Genomic DNA, 12,441 nt, shown 5'->3' with positions numbered 1-12,441 from the left:
CCACCCACTCCCACTACTTGGCCCTGCCCTTCCCCTGTGCTGGGTCATATAAAGTTTGCAAGACCAAGGGGCCTCTCTTCCCAATGATGGCCGAATAGGCCATCTTCTGTTACATATGTAGCTAGAGACATGCTTTATCAAGAGTTTTCTGCTGTTAATATGAGCCAACGCTTTCACAGCAGATTATTTAGAAAGTGTAACCTTTATTCCTCTCTACCTAGGGAGTCTTTTATTCTCTGTCCATCAAACTTTAAGGTGTCACAGGAATGCCATTAAAATATATGAGCCATACTTTAAAATAATAGCACCTTATTGCTGTAACTAAGGAAGCTATTAAAATACTGATATCCAGGTGGTTCTTAATCATGTATTTTTTAAAAAGCTTTTCTAAAATTTTAAGAGGCAAATAATATTTGTACATAGTTAAAGACTGAGTGTGATATTTCCAAACAGATTTACAGTGATTAAATTAGGTTAATTAGCAACATGCACACACCACCATTAACAACACCACCGAAGTTATTCTGATCTCTTAAGTAGAAATGTAATTATGCCTCAGTACAGGTGAATGCCAGGGCCAGGAAGTGGGAGTGAGTGGGTTGGGGAGCAGGGCTGGGGGAGGGTATAGGGGACTTTCGGGACAGCATTTGAAATGTAAATGAAGAAAATATCTAATAAAAAGAAATAAATCACAATAAAAAGAAATAAAAGAATAAATGTAGTTAATACTATTTGGAACATAGACAATTAAAAAGATAATAGATTCAGCCAATCTAGATTTAAAACAAAAACACAAGAGGGAAGAAAACACCAATTCTTAAAAGTTAGCAAAGAATTCAGTAGTTTTAATGTTGTAACAATGTTAACATAGTAACCTTATATGTTTTGGTTAATGCAACTTACTTTCATCTTGACAAAGTCTTAATACAAAATAGGATATTTTGGATATTTAGGTATTAATCAAATATGAAAGACAAACTGGAACCCATCTTTGACCTTCTAACAGTATGGCAAATTGGTACACATTCTTATAAAACATTCTCTCTGTCAGTCACTATCACAGTCACATTCTCTTCTGGCAGAAGGCCTTTGTTTGAGAAAATAATGAAGTACACTATATGGCTTTTTTGTTTTCTGACAATGCATGTCCTTCAGTACTACTGTACTATCTTCAGTTTGCTATCCAGACTAAATAAAAATCTTTTCTTGATGTAAAAGAGACAAAAAATTCTACATGGGGAGATATCAGCATTGCGTAATGAGCAATACATATACATTGTAAGAACAAAATACCATTTTTATCCATTGCTTGGTGTACCAATGTAGTAGATATTGCAAGTAAACACATACATCAATGAAAACAGTAATGAGGGACAATATGTTTCATAGGATTGACATATCTTCTTAGTTTTTCAGAAACTTATTTCTTCATAGATGACTTAATTGTAAGTGACTAAAACATTACCCCATTTAAAATGTAAACATAATTTGTTTAACTGAAGTTTGTATAGCACTGCTATTTTGAACTCCAGGACATGAGGTAACTCCACATGTATCTAGACTGACACAGAGATAGAGTTCAAAAGTGAAAAAGGATTATTTCTGCTAAGAATTAGCCTAGAAGGCCATTGTAGGGAGGATGGGATTTATATCTGACTTTACAAAATACAGTTTTTTCAGAACTAAAGGTTAACAAGTACAACCCTGTAAAAAGAGCTATCTAAAGATAACATTTTAATGGGGGCAAATGTATAAGTTTGTGTTGGATCATTTTTAGTACAACATTGGCTTTAATCCCAAGTAAGAGGACACTTTACTTGGCTTGTTGCAACTAGAGAAAAGCCCCATATGTCATATGTCATATACATGCATATACAGATATATGCATACATGCATGTACAAACACACACACACAAACACAGAGAGAGTGAGAATAAGATCAAGAATGAAAGATAGTTTTAATGAGATAAAATGAGAGAGAGAGACAGGGGGACAGAGAGAGAGAGAGACAGAGACAGAGACAGAGACAGAGAGACAGAGAGAGAGACGTTATTTCATATCTGATTGGCTGTGTTTCTCTGACTTGACAATCATTGCCAGCAGGGAAAATCTTACATGCCCTATGTATTTGCCTTCCTTAAACATTTGGGCAGCAGAGAAAAATTTTATCTGGATAGTATCTTCAAAATATAAGATGAATGTATTGAAATGCCATAAAGATTTAAGATTTAGGCTGCTTTCATCCTAAAACAGGAATATTGCTTAGCTGTGGAAAGATTTAAATGGCAGGAACATTTAAGTTACAAAACATACAATTAATTAACTCACAGGGTTCATTCCCTTAGCATGAAGGCAATATGATTTACTCAGTAAAGTCTAATCTCCTGATAGCGATTCAAAACATCCTATTTTATCTGCTTTTAATATCACATCCAATTGTTACATGCATACATATGAATTAGGGTAGGATTTTCCAAAGTTGCACATGCATTAGATGGTTTGTAATTTTTTGTAACATTTATTACTCTTCAATTTGTATCTGAGTACATTTAGTGTCAACATAGTTTACATTTACAAGCACAGATTCATTAGATACTAGAACTATAAAAATATAGCTATCTCCATAAAATTTTTATTGGTTTTCATAATTTTAAAAAAAGTATATTTAGCTACATATTAATTTCTATTGCTTGCGAATTTTACAGTGCAGACGTGTACTCTGATCATATCCAACTCCGTTTCCCTCCCCCTCAACATCTTCCTTATATCCTAAACCTCTATTCATACCCAACTCCATGTGCTTACTTTCTTATTTTTTAAAATCACCTAGTCCTCTTATTGGATGTGCATTGGTTTGAGATTGCCTGCAGAGATTGCCTGAAAACAAACAGACAAACAAACAAACAACCTGTCTCCAGCCCACAACAGCCACTAGTTGTCTGTAGTTGCTCAGCTAGGGCTGAGACTGAGTGATCTCCCAAAGCCATGCTGAGATTTTGGATGGTTTGAGCTCATGCAGGTCTTTTGTATTCAGACAAAGCTTCTGTGAATTCATGAGTTCAATGACCCGATCATGTTTCATTGCAGAGGTCCAGTACCTCAGGTTCTTATCCACTTTCTGCCCCATCTTTTCAATAATTTTTTAGCTTTAGAGGGAGAGGTTGTGGTATAGATTTCCCATTTAAATATGAGCACAGCAAAAAATGAAGTTTCTCTAATGAGGCTTGAGATACATACTAATCTATGGTTATATAGATAATTATTTAGGGTCCAATATATTACTAGGTTGATTTAGCAGAATCATACTAGTTACTCCCATGGGACCTGTGACTTAGCAAGCCCCGTTGGGCCTACCAAGACTTATTCTTTTCCTGTTTTAAAGCTGTGGGCAACAGGGTGCATGATATCCTTTCAATTAAATAATTGTTTTAAGCTCTAGGTGTACAACTTAGAGCATTTTCCTGGACCAGTTAAGAAGCTGGAATTAATCTAAACAGCATAAAAATAGTTTTGACATAAAATATTTTAACAATTTATAATGTATTTTATTTTGTTATTTAATTTTCGGTGGGAATTCATATTTTCAAGGAAAATAGATAAAACAAATTGTGATTTTATTCAATTTTATATTGCCAAATGTAATTTTACATTAAATAAACTGAATATATATATATATATATATATATATATATATATATATATATATATATATAATTTCTACAGTATGATGGTTTGAATGAGCAATGTCTACTACAGTCTCAGGTATGTGAATATTTGTTCCCCAGTTGGTGGCACTGTTATGCTTAGGACATGTGGCCTATTAAAGAAAAGTGTGTCAATTAAGTCAGGATTTAAGATTTAAAAGCCATTTAGTTCCTAATGTTATCTCTCTGCTTCATGCTTGTCATTGAAAATGTGAGCTCTCAGCTTGATATTTAACACAAATTTATTATGATTTTATTCAACATGAACTATGTAAAAATACTTTATAGTACACCACATAATTTTACTGAAAATGCATAAAAATAAAACTCTTATATAATTACAGAATAAGTATGGCTCTAGAAGTTTGAGATTTTGTAAAGTAGCAATATCCTTCTATTAAAATTTGATCATTCAAGCCTTATAAAACATATTTCTAGTTACCAAATATAAATACATATTACATTTTTCTATTTTGTGGGTTCATATACATTTTTAAAATAATTAAATCATGGCAGATATACTCCCTTTATTTCCTTTCCCAAGCTCAGAATAAAAGAAATATGAAAGATAAGTTGAAGACACTAGATTCTAAATAAATATATTTAAGGTAATCTCAGGTTTCACTATTATTTTAAGAACAACTAATTGAGAACATAAAATAGAGATACACAATATCATATTCTTTTTATAAGAAATGTACAATGCAGAATATGAAGGGAAGATCTGAGAAAGAACCATAGGCAGAACTCTGTTGAATAATTAAATGTTCTGGACACAAGTCTGAATTTAAAGCAAGAAGAAATTTTATTTAAGAGATATTTCTGATATTATTACTTATTATGGGTTTGATAAATTAATAATGGCTTAATACACAAGCATTACATGAAAAACAAGTAGAAGATATTCAAGTCATCACCTATAGCAAATGCATACCTTTTACAGTAAACATATTAATCCCAGTTCTACTCTCAAGTTTCAGGCCTTTGAAACTTCAAGGTTTTCGCTTGTAATCTTTGAACATTCATCTACTGTGTTTGTTTGAGAATAATAGGAACACATGCTCAAATAGGAATCTATACTGTAGATAAAAATTCTTTGAATTCTAAGCAGTATGCAAAGTATGATGACAATAAAACATACCATGTCTTCTTCATGTCAAGAATGATCATTATGAATGATGATCATACAGTTCATCTCATGCTTTTATTTATAATATCCATTGAAAGCATCTAGTCAGTTGCTCTTTCTTTTGGTGAAAAGTTTAGGATATTTGTCATTTGAGATGTAAATGAATGGAATGATTAATAAAAAAATGAAAAGGAAAAAAAATCACATGTTAGGATTTCAAAAATAAGTAAGTATTCCTACATATAGAACAAATGTAATAAATTGTTTTGGAAATAAAAATTTAATAAAAAGATTTTCAAAGCTTTTCCTGCATTTCTGAAAGCTAATATTTGAAAATCATGGAGCAACACAATATTTCTGTTCATACTCAGTTACACAACCATTTGTCATTGTCTAAATCCTCAGTGATATATATTTGGTCAGACCAAAGAGAGAGTCGCTGAAGTCCAAAGAGAAAGGGGAGGGGAAGGAGGGATGGAGAAAGGAATAGAGATTTTTGAAATACATGTTCAAAGCATATCACTGTATACTGCAAGGAGGTTCTAAATTATTAAATAGGCTATTTTTAGTTCACAACACTTGGGAAGTTTCACTTCTTAGATCAGAATTAAGCTGGAAAATTTTATATGTGAAATTCCTTGTAGATCAAAGCAATCCCAGGGTCGATATAATATAATGTGCTGAGTAAGAAAATTCAGGAACCAAATACTAGGCTTTAAAAGGTATGTTATCACTAGACATGGCATATTGAACTTCAGTGGAATTCAGAATCATGGTTCAAAATATAAACTGTACTGCTGGCACTTCAATAATACACCATTTGAACAGTTTTTAAAAAGCACCATGACAGTTACACAAGTAAAAAATTCCATAAATATTCATTTTCAGTGCTGTATACATATCAGGAACTATACTGATTTGTTTTACAAGAACATACTGTTTTAGGCATGCATAATTTAATAACAAAACTGCATTAATTTCAAGTTGTTAAAATAATTTTAAATAGTTTCAATAATACCTAAAATCTACTGTTTGATATTCATGATTATGTGTTATGGGGCTGGAAAGATTGCTTAGTGGTCATGGATATATTTTACTCTTGCAGAGGACCCAGGTTCGATTCCCCACATCTACATCATGGCTGACAAACTTCTGAAACTCCAGTTCCAAGAGATCAAATACTCTCTTCTTGGTTCTGTGGGCACTGCAAGTAGCTGATGGATATATATATATATATATTTCATACAAAGAATTTTAAATATGTATCCTTAAAACTACTTATTGTTTGTAACAATCCTAAATTATTTTCCCATAAAAATTTTAGAAAAGAAACCTTAGTCTTAGTTTACAAGGCAATGTGGATATCTACATATTTCAAACCAAGGAAAATCACTCCACATATTATTACTTCAAGAATAAGTGAGGATAAGCAGACTATCCCAGATTATGAAGTTTTCCTGGTTGATTAATTTCATATACTTTAATGTGGAATTCTCTCATTTCTATAAAACTTCTAGCTCCAAACCTCCCAAATAAATTGCTTTGAACATTATTACCACAGCAAAGAAAATATTAGAAAGATCCTAAAATTTTGTCCCAAAGTTTTGTAATCATTTTATACATCAGTAAATACTATAAACACAGTACTCTTAGATAGTTTTTCATTGCCAAGACCCTCACCCACTACAATTTGACAGTTTGCTGCTATACCACTGTCATACCTCTGTTAACTGCAAAAAACCTCCCCCTCACATTGTTTCCTGTAAATACTCCTCTTTTCCTGAGTTTTTATGGTCTGAGAGCATACACTTGGTTAAGTCCACCACATTTTAAGTCAATGATTCTAATGCCCTATCATTCTGGAAAATGTGGGCATGGGTACCAGAGGTTTTCCATGGAGATCTCTGGCCAGGCCTGGTACAAGGGTAGCAAAGGGAAGTGAGTGCAGGCAAGGAGAGGAAGTCTCTGCCTTGCCTTTCAGGTTGCTCAGTAACACCTAGCTACTCTGCACTGAGTCAGGTCAAGCTGGGCCAAGGAGAAGCTGATTATCCAGTGAGGAGTGTGGCGGGACATTAGGTGGCTCTTCAGGAGAGCAGATCTCTTCCCAAGTGTTACAGCTCTTGGATCAAAAGACTCAGAGGACAGAGTAGTTCTCACACACCTTTAATTCACTTGATAGGATTTATATTCTGTTTTGGGGTTGATTCAGGATTCAACAACAGGTACCTCTCATTAGCTTGGACAGAGAGTTTGGGGGAAACCTTATTTGCATGTGGGAAGCTCCTATGTGACTGAGAGCCACAGACCTCTCCTGTGGGGTCTGTGGAAGCAGTAACTTCAACAGGAGTCAGGGGTCCAGGAGACATGATCAAACACCTGTCCCATGTAGGTGGAAATCACCACCCATTGGGTCATCTAGGGTTCAAGACCTATGTTGGACTGGAGACCAGGCTGTTTGTACGTAGCCCACTGCCCCAGAGGAAACTTTATTAACAAGGGCAAATATCACTGATAATATCACTGGAGCTCTTCCTTGAATCATGAAGGCTCCTTTCTTTCATTATTTAACACATTTGTCTCCCACCACATTTCCCCATAAATCTACCTCATTTATCATTCATAATGATTTCGGTATTTACACTAATCCCCATAAATGTTAACTCCACCCTACAAATTAACTGGCTCTGATCCTGGGAAGTTTATACTTTTTTGTATTTATGGTAATTTATTCTTCTATTATCATTTTATCATTTTGGAGTTTCTTTTTCTTTTTTTAAATTAGATATTTTCTTTATTTAAATTTCAAATGCTATTCAGAAAGTTCCCTATACCCTCCCCTTGCCCCTGCTCTCCTATCCACCGACTCCCACTTCTTGGCCCTGGCTTTCCCCTGTACTGGGGCATATATAGTTTACAAGACCAAGGGGTCTCTCTTCCCAATGTTGGCTGAAATTGCCATCTTCTGCTACATATGCAGCTAGAGACATGAGCTCTGAGGGTACTGGTTAGTTCATATTGTTGTTCCTCCTATAGGGTTGCAGACCCCTTCAGCTCCTTGGGTACTTTTTCTAGCTCCTCCATTGGGGGCCCTGTGTTCCATCCAATAACTAACCATGAGCATCTACTTCTGTGTTTGCCAGGCACTGGCATAGCCTCACAAGAGACCACTATATCAGGGTCCCTTCAGCAAAATCTTTCTAGCATGTGTAATAGTGTCTGGGTTTGGTGACTGATGATGGGATGGATCCCCGGGTAGGGTAGTCTCTGGATAGTCCATCCTTTCATCTTAGCTCCAAACTTTGTAACTCCTTTCATGGGTATTTTGTACCCTATTCTAAGGAGGACTGAAGTGTCTTCCTTCTTCTTGGTTTTCTTGTGTTTTGCAAATTGTCTCTTGGGTTTTCTAAGTTTCTGGACTAATATCCACTTAATGTATACAATTGACTCTTTTTTTCTCAGAGTCAATTTTCATCTGCTATTCCCTTATGCATATAGTATTCTTTCCTAAATCTAGGGGAACATTAAAATGCTATCAGAATATTATATAGTATCATTCAAGTAATTCTATACATCATAATGATTTCTTTCCTTTGATAACAGAATTAATAGAAATAATTCTGTATATGCATTACTTTTATATATACAGATGGATTCATGTTTTTGTCTCATGTCAAATAATTTGTTGTTACTTCAGAAAAACTTCCTGTCTACAAGGCTATGAATGTCAAATTATTAGCTCCTGACTTGTTTTTTTCTATTCTAATATCTAAGAACAATTTCAAACTTAACAACTTGAAAAGTAAGGCCTTCATAGTCTCATATTCCACTGCCTTTCCTAGTTCTTTCAGGACAGAAGCAAACCTTTTAATCTACAAGCAGACCAGACGTTCTCAACCAGAGTCCCTGAGGTTTCCTGCTTCAACAGTGCTTGAACTGAACCAGTGCTTGACTGACCTCTCTGACCCTCTCTGGCTGCTTTGAGCTTGAGCCCTTTGCAACCTCGTCACTCTGCCACTCAGGTCTTGCCACTCAGCCTCGCCCCACTGCCACCATGACCACCATGTCTCCCTCCCAATTACACCAGAACTACCACCAGGACCTGGAGGCTTCTATCAACCTGCCAGATCAACCTGGAGTTGCATGCCTCCTACATCTATCTGTCTATGTCTTGTTATTTTGACCGAGATGACATGGCTCTGAGAAACTTTCCAAAATACTTTCTCTACCAATCACAAGAGAAGAGGGAGCATGCTGGGAAACTGATGAAGCTGCAGAACAAACAAGGTAGCCAAATCTTCCTGCAGGATATAAAGAAACCGGACTGTGATGCCTAGGAGAGCGGGCTGAATGCAAGGGGGTGTGCACTGCACTTGGAAAGGAGTGTGAATCAGTCACTACTGGAACTGCACAAACTGGCTACTGACAAGAATGATCTCCACTTATGTGACTTCATTGACACACATTACCTGAATGAACAGGTAAATCCATTAAAGAACTGGGTGACCACGTGACTAACTGACGCAAGATGGGCATCCCTGAATCTGGCATGGCAGAAAATCTCTTTGACAAGCATACCCTGGGACACAGTGATGAGAGCTAAGCTGGCTTCCCCAAAGCCACTTGACTTTATTGATCACTGAGGCAGTACATGCATGTCAGGCTGCCTTTATCTTTTCTATAAGTTACACCAAAAACATCTGCTTAAGTTCTTCAATTTGTACCATTTCTTCAAATAAAGAATTTTGGTACATAATCTACAAGGAATTACATGATCTGGGTCTGTGAACTTCTGGATAGTATGTGTGTTTTCTAAACTTATTCAACTTCAGTCAACTGGTATTTTCCCTAGTATTAAAAGTATGAGACAGAAACAAGATAGCAGACCCTAGTATTCCGGCACAGGAATGAGATTTGCCTTTAGAGTTCAACATTATTGAATCTCATTCTCAGGCTAACCATTAAATGCGGTTTTCTGATGCTCATAGTTGGGCTATGCTCCTTCCATTCAATTGTTACTGATACTATTTAGAGTGCTAGGAATGTGGTTAACACTTATAGGTACTTGTGGACCAATAGAATTAAGATTTTATAAATACATTAAAACAAATTCACGTAATATTAACATTTTGTTCTAATTATAGCATAGTTGTGGTGTACGGATTTTCTAGATAGGTATAAAATATAAAACTTTCCTGAGTATGTTTACAATAAATTCTAGTGGAAAATTATGTCGAAGTCAATTGGTTTGAATGAACCTGCAAATTATTTCTGTGAAATTTGCTCTTCAATAGATACTTTGTCTTCCAAATCTAACTTCCTGCCCATGCATAAATGCTGTTTATACATGTTGGACAGATTGATCTAACTCTGGGATGTTTTATTAATGTGAGATTAGGTCTCACTAAAACTTAATATTTCTCTAAAAGAACAAACCAATTGAGTGCAATTTGGACAAGTAGAGGTAATTTTTCTCTTTATTTGGTTCTTTCATTTTTTTCTAACCTTGATTTGTTGGCACCTACTAATTAACTACTTGAGACTAACTCTAGATAAATTAAATCTTAAATAGAGACCGAATGCACTGTAATGTAGTTAATAAGCTGATTTAATGTTTGCATTTCTTTCCTGCAGGGCAGTTATGTTAAAAACCAGTGTCTGAGCACTGAATGTAACTTTCTATTCATCTCACTTAGGGATATATATGGGAAACTAATTAATGTTCATCCTAGTGGTTTTGCTCCTCAAGGAGCCTTGTCAAACAATTGCTGGGGTATTTGACAGTCATACACATGTTTGTTTACAAACTATCTACTATTTATATTTTAAATTCAAAAATATGTTTCATAGATATATTTTAATTAATGAAGGCTATTCCATCATCATAAAAATTGAGGGCAAGTGAGATGGTTTAGTTGGTAAAGGCGTGTCCTGTCAAGATTGATGATCTTATATTCAATTCCTGGGAAACACATGGTAGAAATAGAGAGCAAACCCCCACAAGTTGTTCTTTGACCTCTACACAAAAGTCATGGTACATAAGTACTTGCCCCCAACACAAACAGAATAAGTAAATGCAAACTACAATTGAATAGTCATATTTTATCCCAATAGAGATATTACTAGTTCTGAGTATGAGAAAAGCGAATGTCTTATATTTACCAATCTGCTATTCAAGATTTTTAACCTTTAAATATTGTTTATAATATAAGCTATTTGAATGGAATGATATTCTAACATTTTTCCATCATTTATACTTTGCTAGGACATTTCTTTGTAGAAATGATCCTACAATTTTAGAATCACATTATGAAAGAGTGCATATTTGCCTACATATAAATATGACTATATTGCAGGCTTGCTCATAGAATATTTACTATGACTTATGACATTTTAGAGTAGTTTTATTTAATAAGCATAGTTAAATAATTCTTGAACTCATCAAGTAATGTTAACACAGCTAAGTTTTCCATCTCTGCTGGATTCTCGGCAATATCTTATGCTTTTTTTTTTTTTTTTTTTTTTTTTTTTTTTTTTTTTTTGTAATCACCAGGCATAGCTTCTCTCTTTCTTCTAAGAGAAGAGAGACAGGATGAGAATTTATGATGTAAAAAAAGTGTTTTAGTAAGTCTTCTTAAATGAATCAATGCAGGTACATTTTATGAATTAAGTATACTAACATACTAAGCATTTTAGAAACACTTACAAATAGAAACTGATGGAACAATAAAAATAAAGCTGCTTATTTATTTAAAAGTTATTATTTCATTACAAAGAATTGTTTTTGATCTACTAATGCAATCTACATATTTTTCTTCCCAAGGAGTGTTCAGAATATACGAATTTCAGATTAAAAATAGTTACAAAGTAATGAAGATATACTTTCCTGTCACCTTCCTTTCTGGAGATTCTACACTTGCCTTGTATAACCCCAGTGCAGAAAAAAAAATAAGATTATTTATTTTTCCATTAAAGAATCAAAATGTTTAAAATTACCAAATATTTAAAATTAGAACATTTATGTAAGGATGTATTTGGATATATTACCACAGTTTGCATGAAATAATCTCATCTTATCAATACTTAATTTTTACATGTAATATGCCATATCTAAATTAATAGGTTCAGTGGCTCTGAATTATAAGAGAGACACTAAGGAATCAAAGGGAGGGAACCTAGATTAAATCACTAAAAGTGGGGAGAGGGAACTTGTAGAGTCCATCTCCGGTAGAAAGACAGGGCATCGAGTGGAGGAATGGGCTTGCCATCCCACAGTCAAAAATTCTGATACAGAACTGTTCCTGTCTAAAATAACTGCAGAGACAAAAATGGAGAAAAGACTGAGGGAAAAGAGGTTCAGTGACCGGCCAAATTTGGGATCCAGGCCAAGAGAAGGCCCCAAGGCCTGACATTACTACTGAGGCTATGGTGTGCTTACAGACAGGAGCCTAGCATGGGTGCCTTCAGAGAAGCCCAACAAGCAGCTGAGAGAGTCAGATGCAGATACTTATTAGAGAAAGGCTGGAACAAGCTGAGGAGGAGGGCAAGTCCATAGGAGGACAAGCCGTTTCAACTAATCTGGACCCCTTGAGGTCTCTCAGACATCAAGCC

The 12,441-nt window shown here is 34.8% G+C and overlaps 1 pseudogene; it reads left to right on the top strand.

Annotated features, from left to right (window-relative positions):
* Window positions 1-6,670: 6,670 nt before the first annotated feature.
* Window positions 6,671-9,433, top strand: LOC110314389 (annotated as a pseudogene).
* Window positions 9,434-12,441: the final 3,008 nt, after the last annotated feature.

The sequence above is a fragment of the Mus pahari genome, chromosome X (assembly GCF_900095145.1).
Source record: "Mus pahari chromosome X, PAHARI_EIJ_v1.1, whole genome shotgun sequence".
Taxonomy (NCBI): domain Eukaryota; kingdom Metazoa; phylum Chordata; class Mammalia; order Rodentia; family Muridae; genus Mus; species Mus pahari.
The sequence above is the reverse complement of the archived record's forward strand: the minus strand, read 5'-3'. Positions and strand labels throughout refer to the sequence as shown.